The following is a 14,073-nucleotide window of genomic DNA, read 5'->3' as shown; positions in this document are numbered from 1 at the left end:
CTGTGCATTTTATTATTATTTAGCAAATGCAAATCCCCTGATCCAAGTCACAGTCTCCTCATTTTCTGAGTTTAAGGTCATTAGTTCGTCACTTAGTCTGCAGAGGGGACCCTCCTCGGTAATGTGCAGCTTCTCCCCTGCAATTTCACAGAATCTTGAGTAAAATGGTTTGTGTTATGTTTTCCGTGCTTTTGCTGGATACTTTATATATCTGATTTATCACAGAGCAATGCAGAGATGATTCTAGTTCGAAATCAACAACAGGTTTATTTACAGTACTTCAAAATATCTCAGCATTTACAAGATTTCAGTGCAATGTCTTTCAGAACACTGTTGTGTTTACTGGAACATTCCAGCCTCTCTTTTTAGATTCAGTTTCAAAACACGAGGCTGAAGCAATTAAGCACAGTGAACACTGATCAGTAAATGGACTAATGCAATCAAACCCAGATCAATCAAACCATTGAACACTGCAGTTTGATAGATGTGCGGCACGTGCGGGGGTGGTGGGGGGGGGCAACCAGAATAGAAGACAGCTACTAAGAGCTCTGAGAAATGGTCAGTCGCCCTCCACACAGTTAAAATCTTATTGGCGTTGTGTAGCAGTCTGCTTTGCACACAATTGTACAGCACAGAAGGAGGCCACCTGGCCTGTGCTGGATCTGTGAAAGAGCTATCCAATTAGCACCATTCCCTGTTGTTCATTTCCCCAAAGCCCTGTCATAATTTTTTCTCCATTGTCAAATATACATGAAAATTACGATTGAACCTGTTCCCACTGCCCTTTCAGGCAGTGCCTTTCAGATCACAGCAACTCACTGTGCTCTAAAACTTCTCCTCATCATGCCATTTGAAGTTGGATAAGACCTACATATCTTGTATTGTCAAAAGTGGATGAAGGCTAAAATTCTATTTGCCTTTTACGTTAATTTTTGCACCTATTTTTAGTGATTTCTGCACATGGACACCCCTCCCCCCACCTCCACCGAAGTCTCTCTCTGCTCCCCCAAAATTTCCCTCCTCTCACCGATGTTCTTCGCTTCAAGTGGATGACCTCGCACATCACCCGTGTTGAACTCCGTCCAGCACAGTTTTGCCCAATCACGTCATCTCGCAACGTCCCTTCGTACTTCCTGCTCCTGTCTACGGGACTGAGTCTGCCAGCTACCTTAACGCCGTACGTGAACTTTGGAGGCCCGTGCGGAACATCAAGACCAGTCTCGACCAGTTGAGCCGATCGGCCTGTTTCTGTGCCGTCAACTCCATTTTATTTTAGGACAATGCGGAGTTGTTTAATTGACGAGCCATGTAGGTTTTGTGTGGAGTGCCTGCTCTGCAGGAAGACTTTCAGTCTCAGACGCGACTGCATTAGACCCATGCTGTCCTGCCAAATCGCAGCATATTATGAAGCAGTCACAGGCTCCATCCATTTCGGCATCCGTGTAAAGGAAAAGGAAAGTAATCTGTCAATTTGAGTCGGAGGGGGGTTGAAAATGACGCAGAAAGCTATTCTGAGAGAAAAGCAAGTCTACTGGGGGTGAAGGAACCTGCTATGCAGAATGAAATACGAGACATCGTACCACAGGAGCTGATTGAATTACACTGGTTTACTGCACAAAATAAATCTGACCACTTATCATTCTCGGATCCAACTACATTAGGCTTCAGAGTTCTCCGAGCTGATTCATTTTGCTTGAGAAAAATCCACTGCTCCATGCAAAGTTCCAGAGTAGCCAGACCCTGATGCTTCTCCTAAGTGACACCATTCTTTATGTTTGAACCCGCGGTGGGTGATTTGATTATTGAGGGGAGAGGGACACGGCAGTCGATATTAAATTCCACAGAGCTTGTTATGGAAGGATAATTCTGGAGCCTATCTTTACTCAGTTTCACATTTATTGTGCAAAGTAAAAAGATTACAAACATGTAGCTCCTCACTCAAAACCCTCCGCCAGTCTCAGTGAGTTTCTGCTGACAAATGCTCAACTAAGACCCAAAGCAACACCCTTCACCTGCATATAATCAAACCATTAACAGATTCACAGCCGAAACAAATCCTTTCCTCTGCTGATGCTTGCACAACCTGCCTGCCGGCAGGGATAGCAGTCACAAGCGGTAACATTGCCTGCATTTTTTGTTCCCTCCCTACTCTGTCAATCTTAATACCAACTATGGAGGCCAAACTAAGATCCTCCAACTCAGCTCAGGCCAGAGAGAGAACAAGAGCAAAGAACACTCATCTCTAAGGTTAGTGACACGCTCTAAGGCTAAACGAATGCCAAATGGGTGACCCAACATGAAGCGGAAGAGGGGGAGGTTTTTTCAGATGGGGTCTAAAGGGGGAATCACAGAGGGGGAGAGTTGTACAGACCGATAGTCCAGTCTTAGATGGTAATGAGGATGAGAGCAGGACGACCAGCCGACCAGGATTTGTAAACCAAGGTATAAACTTGGAGAACGGTGCACTTTGGAATGGAGCTCAGCGAAGCCGAGGGTGAGCGGGACGACTGAACAGGAGGCAGGGTTCCAGGGACTGGAGCGTGTGAAGGCTGGAGCATGGATGGGGTGAGCAGAATTGGAAAGAGAGAGCCTGGAGGTGATGAAAGGAGAGCTGACCAAGCTTGGACAGTTCTGAGTCAGTGTCTTCCTCTCACACAATGCAGCACCATCACTCCCCAGGCACCATACTCCCCAAAATCACAATCTGTGGAACTACACTGCACACTATCACTTAGCAAGCCGTTAAGAGTCAACACCATCACTGACCATTACATTCCAGACCATCTCAATCTCGGAGCCTCATACTGTCCGGAGCCTGTCGCTGCCTGGTTTCCCTTCCGACAGGAAATTAATCAAGCAGTTTTATGATAATGTGGTTTTACTGGGAACAGCTTTTTATTTTGTTTCTTTCAAAACGCTGCACTCAGATTCTCAAATTTCCTGTGTGGTATTTGAACTCCTGTCTGTTTTGAAAGGGAAAAGATTTTCCTGTGCTCGTGTTCACCTTTCTGCAGCCAGCTAATGGAGCAGAACAAGGTCACGATTGGGAAATGCGAAGTCCACCGTTCAGGCTGTGTTGTCACTGAGGGAGTGCAGTGGGCCGAGAATCTCCCGTCTTAATTCTGAAATGATATTCGACTTGTTGTTCAGCGAGTGAGTTTAAGACATCTCATTCTTTCAACAGATGGTAGATGACGAGGGTTCAAGAGAACATCATTTCAGAATGAAGTGGGAGGCCAATATTTGATGTACCAGTGCGCTCCGCAGGTTGAGGAAAGCAAAGATGAAAAGCATTGAATCAGAATGAAAAATGAATTCTGAAAAAAATAGAGAAATGAGGGAGCTGTTTGCCTGACAAATGTTTCCAAGGTTAATAATAAGAAAAATCAAAGCCATGTGTAAAAAGGTTGCGATGCATTTCACATTATAAATTCAGATTGGATGAAGCTTGCAGAAGTGAAAGCCTCGGAAGCACTTATCATACTGAACAGGCCCTGTTATCTCATGAAATTGGACATGTTCAAAAGAAATAAATAGGAAATGCCTTTGTGTTTCAGGACTCTGTGATAATAAGCAGATAATAGTGTGTAAAAGGATGGAATAATAAGCCGATGCTCGGTGCTCCCTGAGTATATCAAAGGCAGGTAGCCCACCAAGTGTCCTTCTTCAGATTCACAACATCACCAGGCTTGTGACAGGCGAGTGTGTACAGGTTTGTTCCACTGAGTGTTCAGCGCAGAAGCAGGCCATCCGGCCCAACTGCTGTCTCCCGGTATTCATGTTCCACACAAACTTCCTCCTGCCCGACGTCATCTCCCCCGATCAGCCTACCCTTCCATTCCTTTTTCCCTCATGTATTTATCGAGCTTCTCCTTGGCTTTTGAGAAGTTACCTGGCCACATCCCCAATGTCAGCGCGCCCCCTTTCCGAGTGTTTGAGGCGTGACGTGAGGGCACACAATGCTGATCCCTTGGAATATCCAGGCATGGGAGACGATTCTGTGTCACTGCATGTGGTGTGGGAGCGAGGGCCACAGGGAGCAGCCATCAAGTCATTGTCTGCAGCACTGAAGCAGTGTCAGTGCTGGAGACTGCTTCGGAAATTGCCAGGGGACAGGAGGGAAGCGATTAATCCCCTTGAGCCTTTTCCTCCACTAAATCAGATCATGGCTGACATGGACAGAAACCCAGCCACCTGACTTCGCTTCATATTCCTTCATACCTTTGGCTAGCAAACCTCTGTTGACCTCAGATTTAGAGCAATTAATTGAGCCCCGGCATCTGCTGCCTTTTGTGGGAGAGAGTTCCACACTTCTACCACCTTTTGCTTGAAGTATTTCCCAACTCCTCTCCTGATTTTAAGCTTTTGCCTCCCCTTGGCCATGACTGCCACCAGTGGAGAAAGTTTCTCTCTATCGACTTTATCAGTTCCTTCCAAAATCAAATCAGCCCTGAATCTTCTACATCCCAGGGAAAACAAGCCTTCCACCACTATAACATCACCCAACTCCACCTCTGCTGCTGCTCATCTGCTGCTACAACTCTCATCAGTGCCTTTGTTAACTCTAGACTTGACTATTCCAACACTATCCTGGCTGGCCTCCCACCTCACACCCTCTGTAAACTTCAGCTCATGCAAAACGCTGTTCCCCATATCCCAACTTGCCCCAAGCCCCTGTTCTCATTGACCTACAGTGGCTCCCAGTGCAGGAACACCACAATTTAAACGTTGAGCATTGGTGAAAGAAAGAGACGTGCTGTTGAAGTTTTTCATCTTTCACTCATCAGGACAGACGCAAGAATGCCAAATTTCAGAGGGAGCAATAATTTATACTGCATGAGAAAAGGGTGCTGATTAGTTGGAAAATCGACTCTGATTGGGTGAGGCATTGCCATGGAGAATACACCATGGAACTGTTGTCTCCCACGCTTTTGTTTAATTCAAAAAAAGCACAATACCTGGACATGTTTCTTTTGCCTGCAGAGGACAGATCCCTGCATATGAATATATGTAGCATCTGGAAAGCATAAGTGAGCCACATTGAGAACCCGACTGATAATCTTGAAGTGGTTGTTAGTGTAATTCTTCACACACTCGGAATTTTTCAGTAAGAGCTTTCCAATCATGGAATTACATCCAAGGTTGGACACTGTGTTCTGAGTTTTGCAATTACGGTCAATTTAAAAATTCTTGGATCTTGTTTATAAATTCCTGCATGGCCTCGCGCCTCCCATCCCTGTAACATCCTCCAGCCCTACTACCCTCCCTGGGATCGCTGAGCTCCTCCATTTCTGACCTCTTGTGCTTCCTTGATTTTCTTCACTCCACCATTGATGGCCTTGTCTTTGGTTGCCTGGGCACTCAGCTCGGGAATTCCCTCCCTCAACCTATCCGCCTCTCTCCTTAAAACCTACCTCTTGGACCAAATGTTTGGTCACCTGTCCTAATATCTCCTTATGTGGCTGAGTGTCAAATTTTGTGTGGATAATCCCTCCTGTGATGAGCCGTGAGACATTTTACTACATTAAAGGCACAATATACATAAAAGTCATTGTTCTCTGTGATCAAAGATTCCAGCAATTTGTTGTGAACCGTGGTCAAGCATTGTATTGGGTTGGTGTTGAGAATCCTCCTCAAACAGAGCCAATACTGTCAGCATGCACAAGGCTGTGGGGTGTTTGAGTGTGGAGTAAATAACGTCTGACGGGATATCAATAATTTTTTGGAGTAAGTCTTACTGGGATTGCCCTGGGGGCTGTCCTGTAGTTTGACTGCATTAACATAGCCCAGGAAGTGAGTGTGATTAGCTAGAAACACAAGCAGATTAAGAGACAGATTTTTCTGGCGTTTTATAACAGGAATACTTGACTCCAAATTGGGAGTTAGCAGACTGTAACACAACTAATAGGTCTAGGCAGCCTCATAAATGTGGAGAGCAGCGCTTTTATAGTGTGTTCAAGTCCCATAAACCTGGGCCTGTTTGACTGCCCTCATATTCTTTCCTTCGCTGCTTTCTTTATGCTTTTACACAGAGGTATTACATAGAATCTACAGCTCAGAAACAGGCCACTCAGCCCAACTGCTCTGTGCTGGTGTTTATGCTCCACACGAGCCGCCCCCAGCCCCTCTTCATCTCCCCTGTCAACATATCCAGCTATTCCTTTCCCCCTCATGTGTTTATCCATCTTCCCCTGAAATACATCTCTGCTGTTCAGCTCAACCGCTCCCTGTGGTAGCGAGTTCCACATTCTCACCACTCTCTGGGGAAAGCAGTTTCTCCTGAATTCCTGATTGGCGTTATAAGTGGCTAGCTTACATTGATAACCCGAGTTTTGGTCTCTCCCCATCTTCTTCACATCTCCCCTTTCCAACCCTTCCATAATTTGAAAGACCTCCATCAGGTCATCCCTCAGTCTTCGCTTTTCTAGAGAATACAGCCCCAGACTGTTCACTCTTGCCGAATAAATATAACCTCTCAAGTATTAAAGTGTCTGACAGGTCATTATTAGTCCAATCAGAAAAGTAAAATATTCTAACTTCAGATAGTTTTTCTCTTTAATATTTTTCGTTGTCTTCCTGTATATCTGTGATTCTTCCCCAATCTTTGGACTGACCTTTGATGGGTTCATATTTGATGTGGTTTTGAGAAAATGCAGGATGTTTTTGTTCCAGTCATTTTAGGGGCTGTGAGTTACTGTGCTACTCACCAGCGGTTTCAGTCTCTTTCAGTATTATTACATGGCAAAATTCATTGAACCATGAGTCATCGTGCACGAATGTGCTGTGAATGCATTGAGTAGATTGGGCCTATATTCTCTGGAGTTTAAAAGAATAAGCGGTATTCTCATTGAAATGTGTAAACGTCTGAGAGGGATAAATGCAGAGAGGTTGTTTCCCATGACTGGAGAGTCTAGGACACAGGGGGCATAAGTCGTAGGATAAGGGCGTAGACTGAAGATAAGAAATTTCTCCACTCAGTGGGTTGCAAATCTTGGGAATTCTCTACCCTAGAGGGTTGTGAATGTTCAGTTGTTGAGTATATTCAAGACTGAGATCGATAATTTTTATACACAATAAGAATTTATAGAATCACACAGAAGGAGGCCATTCAGCCCATTGTCTCTGTGCCAGCTCCCTGTTAAGGGATGTGGGGATTGTGCTGGAAAGTGGAGTTGAGTTGGAAGATCAGCCATGATCTAGTTGAAAGGTGGTGCAGGCTCAAGGGTCCGAATGGCCTACTCCTACTTCTGTTTCTTATGTTCTTATGTGGTGAAACGTGGGTTTTTCACCCTAGTTCCTCACATGAATTTCCAATCTCGGCACAGTCTTCACACTTTGTGTTTCCTGCATTTCTAAATCAGACCAGTAGATCGTTGGGTTGGTGACAATTCTGTCTTCCTCAATCTCCTCGTTGACAATGACTCCATCTTTTCCACCAGCCTCATGATAGATTTGCTGTTTGATCTCCAGTCATTCTGAAAGGAGAGACCAACACCATCAAAAGCAGTTTCGGTCATCATTCATGCATTCGTCAGCTGCTGCGTGCAAAGTGGTGGCTGCATTTGTCAAGATAACGAGAGTCACAAAGTAATTCATTGGCTCCGACACTCTTTGGGGCATCTAGTGGGCATGACGTGAATGCAAGTTCGTCCCTTGCACGTACAACCCAATGTGTGAAACTCCCTGTGTCTGATTCTGGTTGCGGTCAATGCACATTTTGAACAGTCGGTGGAAGTGATAAATTGCTGCTTGTGATTTTTAAAATATGCAAACAACCTTCCGATTGCAAACGTGTCAGCATTTTATTCCTGCTGTCAACCCTGGTTTAGCAGTTCCACCCTGCAGTGGATGCTGTACTTGGGTCAGATTTTAAAGCAAATGGGTGTGAAAGGTGGGTTTACGACTGCCTTAAAACCGATGCTGGAACTCAGTTGTGCTTGAAGAAAAGTAGCTCATTCTGTGATGGGTGGGGGGAAGGGGGTGACAGATAAGTCATAACTGGAACAGGCTGCGTGCTCAACAGCCAGCACACAAAATAGTCACCTCCTGATGTATGGCAACTCCAGCCCTGGCAGCAACTCACAGCTCCAGGCGAATGGATTAACTACCATTCAGTCTTTTTCATCAAACTGTGCTTCACTATGGACCTCACAAGAATCATAGTGTGGTGACAGCACAGAAGGAGGCCATTCGGCCTGTTAAGTCCATGTTGGCTCTCTGTAAGAGCAGCACAGCTAGTCCCACTCCACGCCCTTTTCCCCATAGCCCTGCAAATTTGTCGTCTCTGGATGATTATCCAATTCTCTTTTGAATGCCTTTCCTCCGTCCCCACCAGTCATGTCCGGGCCGTCAGCTGCAAATAGCTTCTCAATAAACAGACAGCAATGCCACCACAATCACTCGGTTGGCTGTGCCAATGCCATCACACACAGACACCAACAGAATGTGAAGCTCGAGTCCAGCCAGCGACTGCTGTCTGATGGTTTCAGTGCATGAATGGGCCTCCAAGGCCCAGTGAAACCACCCTCTGAAAATAAAGCTGAGCAGCATATTATCACCCGAATAGAAAAACAACAGATGCCAAGAGTAATTTCATGGAAATCATTGCGGTGTAATCCTGCTGTCACTCTCTCGTTTTGTTCCGTGATAGATGCAATCCAAGCCTCTCTAAGAGATTACAGCCTGTGTGAGTCACTCCCGTGGAATCATTCTTCCTGGGTTTTGTTGTGGAGCTGGGGAACCTGATAGAAGATGACGAGGGACTTGCACATAATTTTTCCTCAGCCCGGCAAAACGATCCAAATCACTTCCAAGTGGAATTTACTTTGACAGGATCACTGGTACTGTCACAGGGGCAGTGCAAAATGACAAAGTAACCAGGACTGTGGGAACGTTCCAGTGCTTACAAGGAGCTAATTAAAAAATAAATCCCAAGCATTATTCCTCGTCAGTGTTTGAATCACAGCCACAAGGTAATGGAGTGAAGTGATCACGTGGTGAAATAAGTGACGTAAGAAACAGCTCAATCTATCAGCGTCCTTTCGCCCTGTTTAAAGATAATATTCCAGTGGTCTCAGTTACAGTGCACTGTGTCAGGTACTTACCAAAGCTCCGAGAGATTCAATAAGCCAAACCAGGCTTAACTCTTGCTGAGGCTTCCTCTGTGGGTAGATATTTATGGGATAAATTGGGTTTGGTGGAACTAACTGGGTTAGTTCTGAAGAAGGATCACGGACCCGAAACGTTAACTCTGCTTCTCTTTCTACAGATGCTGCCAGACCTGCTGAGTGGTTCCAGCATTTCTTGTTTTTATGTCAGATTTCCAGCATCCGCAGTATTTTGCTTTTGTCACAGATGCCAAACTTCAGCCAATTCGATTCACTCCGCGTGATATCAAGAAACGACTGAAGGCACTGGATACTGCAAAAGCTATGGGCCCTGACAACATTCCGGCAGTAGTACTGAAGACCTGTGCTCCAGAACTTGCTGCACCCCTCGCCAAGCTGTTCCAGTACAGCTACAACACTGGCATCTACCCTGCAATGTGGAAAATTGCCCAGGTATGTCCTGTACACAAAAAGTAGGACAAATCCAACCCGGCCAATTACCGCCCCATCAGCCTACTCTCAATCATCAGTAAAGTGATGGAAGGTGTCATCAACAGTGCCATCAAGTGGCACTTGCTTCGCAATAACCTGCTCAGTGACACTCAGTTTGTGTTCCGACAGGGCCATTCAGCTCCTGACCTCATTATAGCCTTGGTTCAAACATGGACAAAAGAGCTGAATGCAAGAGGTGAGGTGAGAGTGACTGCCCTTGAGACTGTGGGCACACCCACAGTGCTGTTAGGAAGGGAGTTCCTGAGATGTTCTTGGAGTGTGGGTGATGTTGGGAAGGCGGCATTTCTTGTGGGACAACTTTAAGAGCGGATCACCTTCAGAAGCTGTAAGTGAAGGTCACTGGAGGAAGTGATGGTGTGTCACACATGACCAAGGAGTTGTTGGTGTTGCCTGGCAGAGTGAGATGTGTTTAGATGTGGCTCGTGCAGTAACTGTTTCTTTAGATATATATAAATGTTCTAGTTTAAAGTAGAATAAAAACCCATGTTTACTTCGGATGCTACTTCCAGTCCTGTGAATCTTACAATAGTTCTCACGAAAGGAACAAGTAACATTGCAGCGTTTACTGGCCATCCCAAATTGTCCTTTTGTTTTGTTTGATTACGCTCAGGTGAGGTGATTTACAGGCGCGATATAAATGCAAGGTGCTGTTGTTGATGATAGAATTGGCCCAAATCAGCAAAGTAGAATATCACAGGGCCAAAGAGTCTAAGAATTGAGTGATGCCCTCGATCTGATCCCAGCAATAACCATTTGTGATACTAGTGGCCAGTTTTAAATGGACACAGTATTGTGGTCAGTGCATCCAATCTGCACAGCCATCGCATCAGGCTTCATGTTGGAAAGTGAACTCGTCAATATTTATTTGAGACAAGATATTATCTGTGTTTGCTGAATTAAGCCCAAAACCACGAGTGCTCGTGTTATCCAAAAGCTTTTATACTGGTTCAAGATTAGGCTCTGCCCCACTTTTCTGGAAACCTTTATTCGAAAAGCTTCCTTCTAGTGATAAACCCATTTTCAGCTGGGTTAATAAAACTTTGCCACTCTTAAATATATCAAGGAATACATTTTAAGGGAAAGGGGAAGTTGAGAAACGACTGCGTTCAATCACACTGCCCGATTGCACTGGCTAGTACTGGATTGTGTGATCTTGTAAATGAGTTTGAGCAGAAGGTTGAAGTGTAACCCAACCAGTGCAGTTTCAAGCGTAGTTTTGGATGCAATTTCCCGCTTGTGTGTAAAGTGGGAAACTGACATAAGAATTAGAATCTTGAAAGAATGTAGACATCACCAAAGAGGTGATGGAGCCAATACCACAACTGAGCACTGTGGGAGTGGTTAAGAAGAAGAACTCACATCAGATTCACATATACATCCTCCCCAAGGACAAACAAAGCAATCTGGACAGAGCACTATCAGTAAGTTGAAGGCAATGACACATAAACCGGCTAAGATGTGAGTCTTTGTCCCTGATGCAAAGTCAGAATGGTCAAAAGACAAGTCGCATGTGCCTGCTGGTGTCAAGAAATACTGCCACGTCAAAGATGAATTGGCTGTTAACGTGCCCGAAGGCACAAACGTCATTCCACTGAAGCCCAGGAGGACCGAGGCACAGAGAGTACACACAGGGAATCTCAGCAAAGCGTGAAACAAAACAAAGCTGGAGACATACGGGTAGATTTTGCAAAGGGTCCATTCTGACTGCAGTTCTCCACTGTGTGCTGAAATACGCACAAGGCCCCAGTGTCATTAATGCACTCCTGAATCGATTGAGCATGCACAACGAGAGGCAATGGAGTCATTTTCACCCTGCAAAAAATGGGTGGCTTTGGTAACGTAGGTAGTTAACACTGAAAAGATTTCAAACTCAAACTGCATGGAGCTGGAATCAGGGACCAAGATGCCCCACCCTCTCTCAGGAAGCACGTCCCTCATTTCAGTATTTAAATGAGGCTGCGTGCCAATTTTAATTTCTGATTCCAAATAAGGGCATTAAGTGTCGATGTGTCAGTTGCATCATGGTTTACAAACATACGAATGAGGAGCAGAAGTAGTCCATCGGCCCCTCGAGCCTGCTCCACTATTCAATGAGATCATAGCTGATCTGTGTATGTTTCGAATTCCACACTCCTATCTCCCCAATTATAATGAGTACTAACAGTGATATACTGTGATGGTACAGCTGCAGCTTTCTGAATTCATTGCCACACACCCAAAGGAACGTCTGATGAAGGATCCACAACAAAATATGATCTGTAGAAGTAAAATGAAGAAAGGGGGAAAGGCGAGGGATGTTGTCGGGTTTCACACATTCAGGTTGTGTTGCGCTCACGGGGAATTATTAGCTGGCTCTTCAGTGACCTGTATTTCTTGCGTGCTTTGATGTCGAAGCAAATGCTGCATGGCACATTATGCAAATGAATGCAAAGTTTTCGAACTGAGAGATAGCATTTCCTGCAGAAAGCTACTGCAAAATAATGTTCTTCTTGACCTTGGACTGAGTAAAGCCCATCAGGAAGGAGGACCTGCCGGCAGGAGGTAGGGTTGTTCAAACTCTGCCCATAGCTAGAAGGTGACACAGATCAGTGGAGCATGGGGCTAAAATTGGGCATTGCAAGAGGACGCAAAACATCAGTCACCCATAAAACGCCCAAGATTCAGTTCCATTCACTTCAATTGAAGTGAATAATGGGTGTGTTGTAAACAAGTCAGCAAATACAAAGGACCTTTCGACTCAGTACACCTTCCTCACTGGGTCCCAAGTGCTGGAACCCATGGTTTTCACATGAATACAGTGCTGGTGTCACATGCCAGGGAGGCTGAGGCTGTTCCATGTGCAGGGAGTTTATTGTGACACCATGTGAGACCTCCTCTGGTGATCTGTGCCGTCTTATGATTGAGCCTGCCTTCCCATGGCAATTGGAAAGCAAACAGACTGAATTACCCAGCTGGAGCAGTCAAACAGCCTTTTAATCCGGTCTCCAGTCTTTTTAACGTTAAATAAAGGTTCAGTGATGATTGGGGAAAAAGAATCGCACACAATTTCGTCAGTGTATCTCTGATCTTTTTTTGCCACTACATAGCAGTGTCATGAAGATTATTTTTCAATTCTGGTCCACTGGGGAGAGATTTTCCTCTTCCATGGTGACACTGTGATCTGCATTTGCCACTTCACTCACAGTTGATTATTGTCAGAAACCTGAGAGACATTTACTGGACACCCTGCTGTTAACAGATTCAGCCAGTACCCAAAGGCTTGTTCTGAGATGGAGCGTCAGTATATCATAGCCTCCGACGAATGGTTCTGATGGGAGATCAAACTAATTTGAGTGCTGGCGCATTGATGCTCTTCTTTCATCCATCTCCCTCAAATCCCTGCTCACCTGAAAAGAAATGCCAAGAGCAAACGACAGAATTAAAGTGGCAGATCCCTGAGCAAACAACAACGGATGAGAAATTTCACTGCCAAAGCCAGAGAATTGTATCAAGTTCACAAAGGCCATTCGGCCCAACTGGTCCGTGCTTCTGTTTATTTTCCACATGAGCCTCTTCCCACCCCTTGTCATCTCCCCCTATCAGCATCTCCTTCTATTCCTTTCTCCCTCATGTGTTTATCCAGCTTCCCCTTAAATCCATCGATACTATTCACCTCAACCACTCCCTGTGGGAGCGAGTTCCACATTCTCACCACTCTCTGGGTAAAGAAATTTCTCCCGAATTGCTGATTGGATTTCTTTGTGACTATCTTGTATTATAAGCACGAATTTCAGTCTCACCAATTATAACTGTTTATCACATTGTCATAGAAACTAGAATAAGAACACATTGTCACATCAGCCAGTTATCGGAATAATCCTATTCAAGGAAAGCAACGTTTCCATCCACCAAGGGAAAAGAATTTAGATCACCTCGAATGAAGATGGAAAGTGACTTCCCTGATATAAATTTCGGATGGGAGACAGAAAGACGGACTGGCCATGGGAGCTGGTTTGAAATATAAATTAGTCGAGATACAGCTGCTCTGTTCCAGCTTATTATCTGATTATTTATGGTTGAAGTACCAATAGGCTCCTGAGATCTGGAAGGGACGCAAAAATGTGTGCGTCTCGTCATTCCATGGCTGGTTGATGGATGGCTTTCGTGCTCAGGAGCAACTTGACTGCAATAAGAACTGAAGCTTCTCTCAACCCACATTCAACAACTTGCTTTTCTATAGCTCCTTCACCTTCTCAAAGATAATTAGGGATGGGCAATAAATGCTGGCCTTGCCAGTGATGCCCACATCCCATGAACGAATAAAAAGAGATATCAGGAAAGGTGATGCAAGGTAGGTTTTAAGCAGCATCTTAAAGGAGGAGAGAGAGGTGGAGAGATTTCGAGAGGGAACTCATTGTCCATCAAGCTGAAGGCATGACTGCCAATGGTGCAGTGATGAAAATTGGGGATGCTC

Source organism: Heterodontus francisci, chromosome 47, assembly GCF_036365525.1.
Source record: "Heterodontus francisci isolate sHetFra1 chromosome 47, sHetFra1.hap1, whole genome shotgun sequence".
Classification (NCBI taxonomy): domain Eukaryota; kingdom Metazoa; phylum Chordata; class Chondrichthyes; order Heterodontiformes; family Heterodontidae; genus Heterodontus; species Heterodontus francisci.
The sequence above is the reverse complement of the archived record's forward strand: the minus strand, read 5'-3'. Positions refer to the sequence as shown.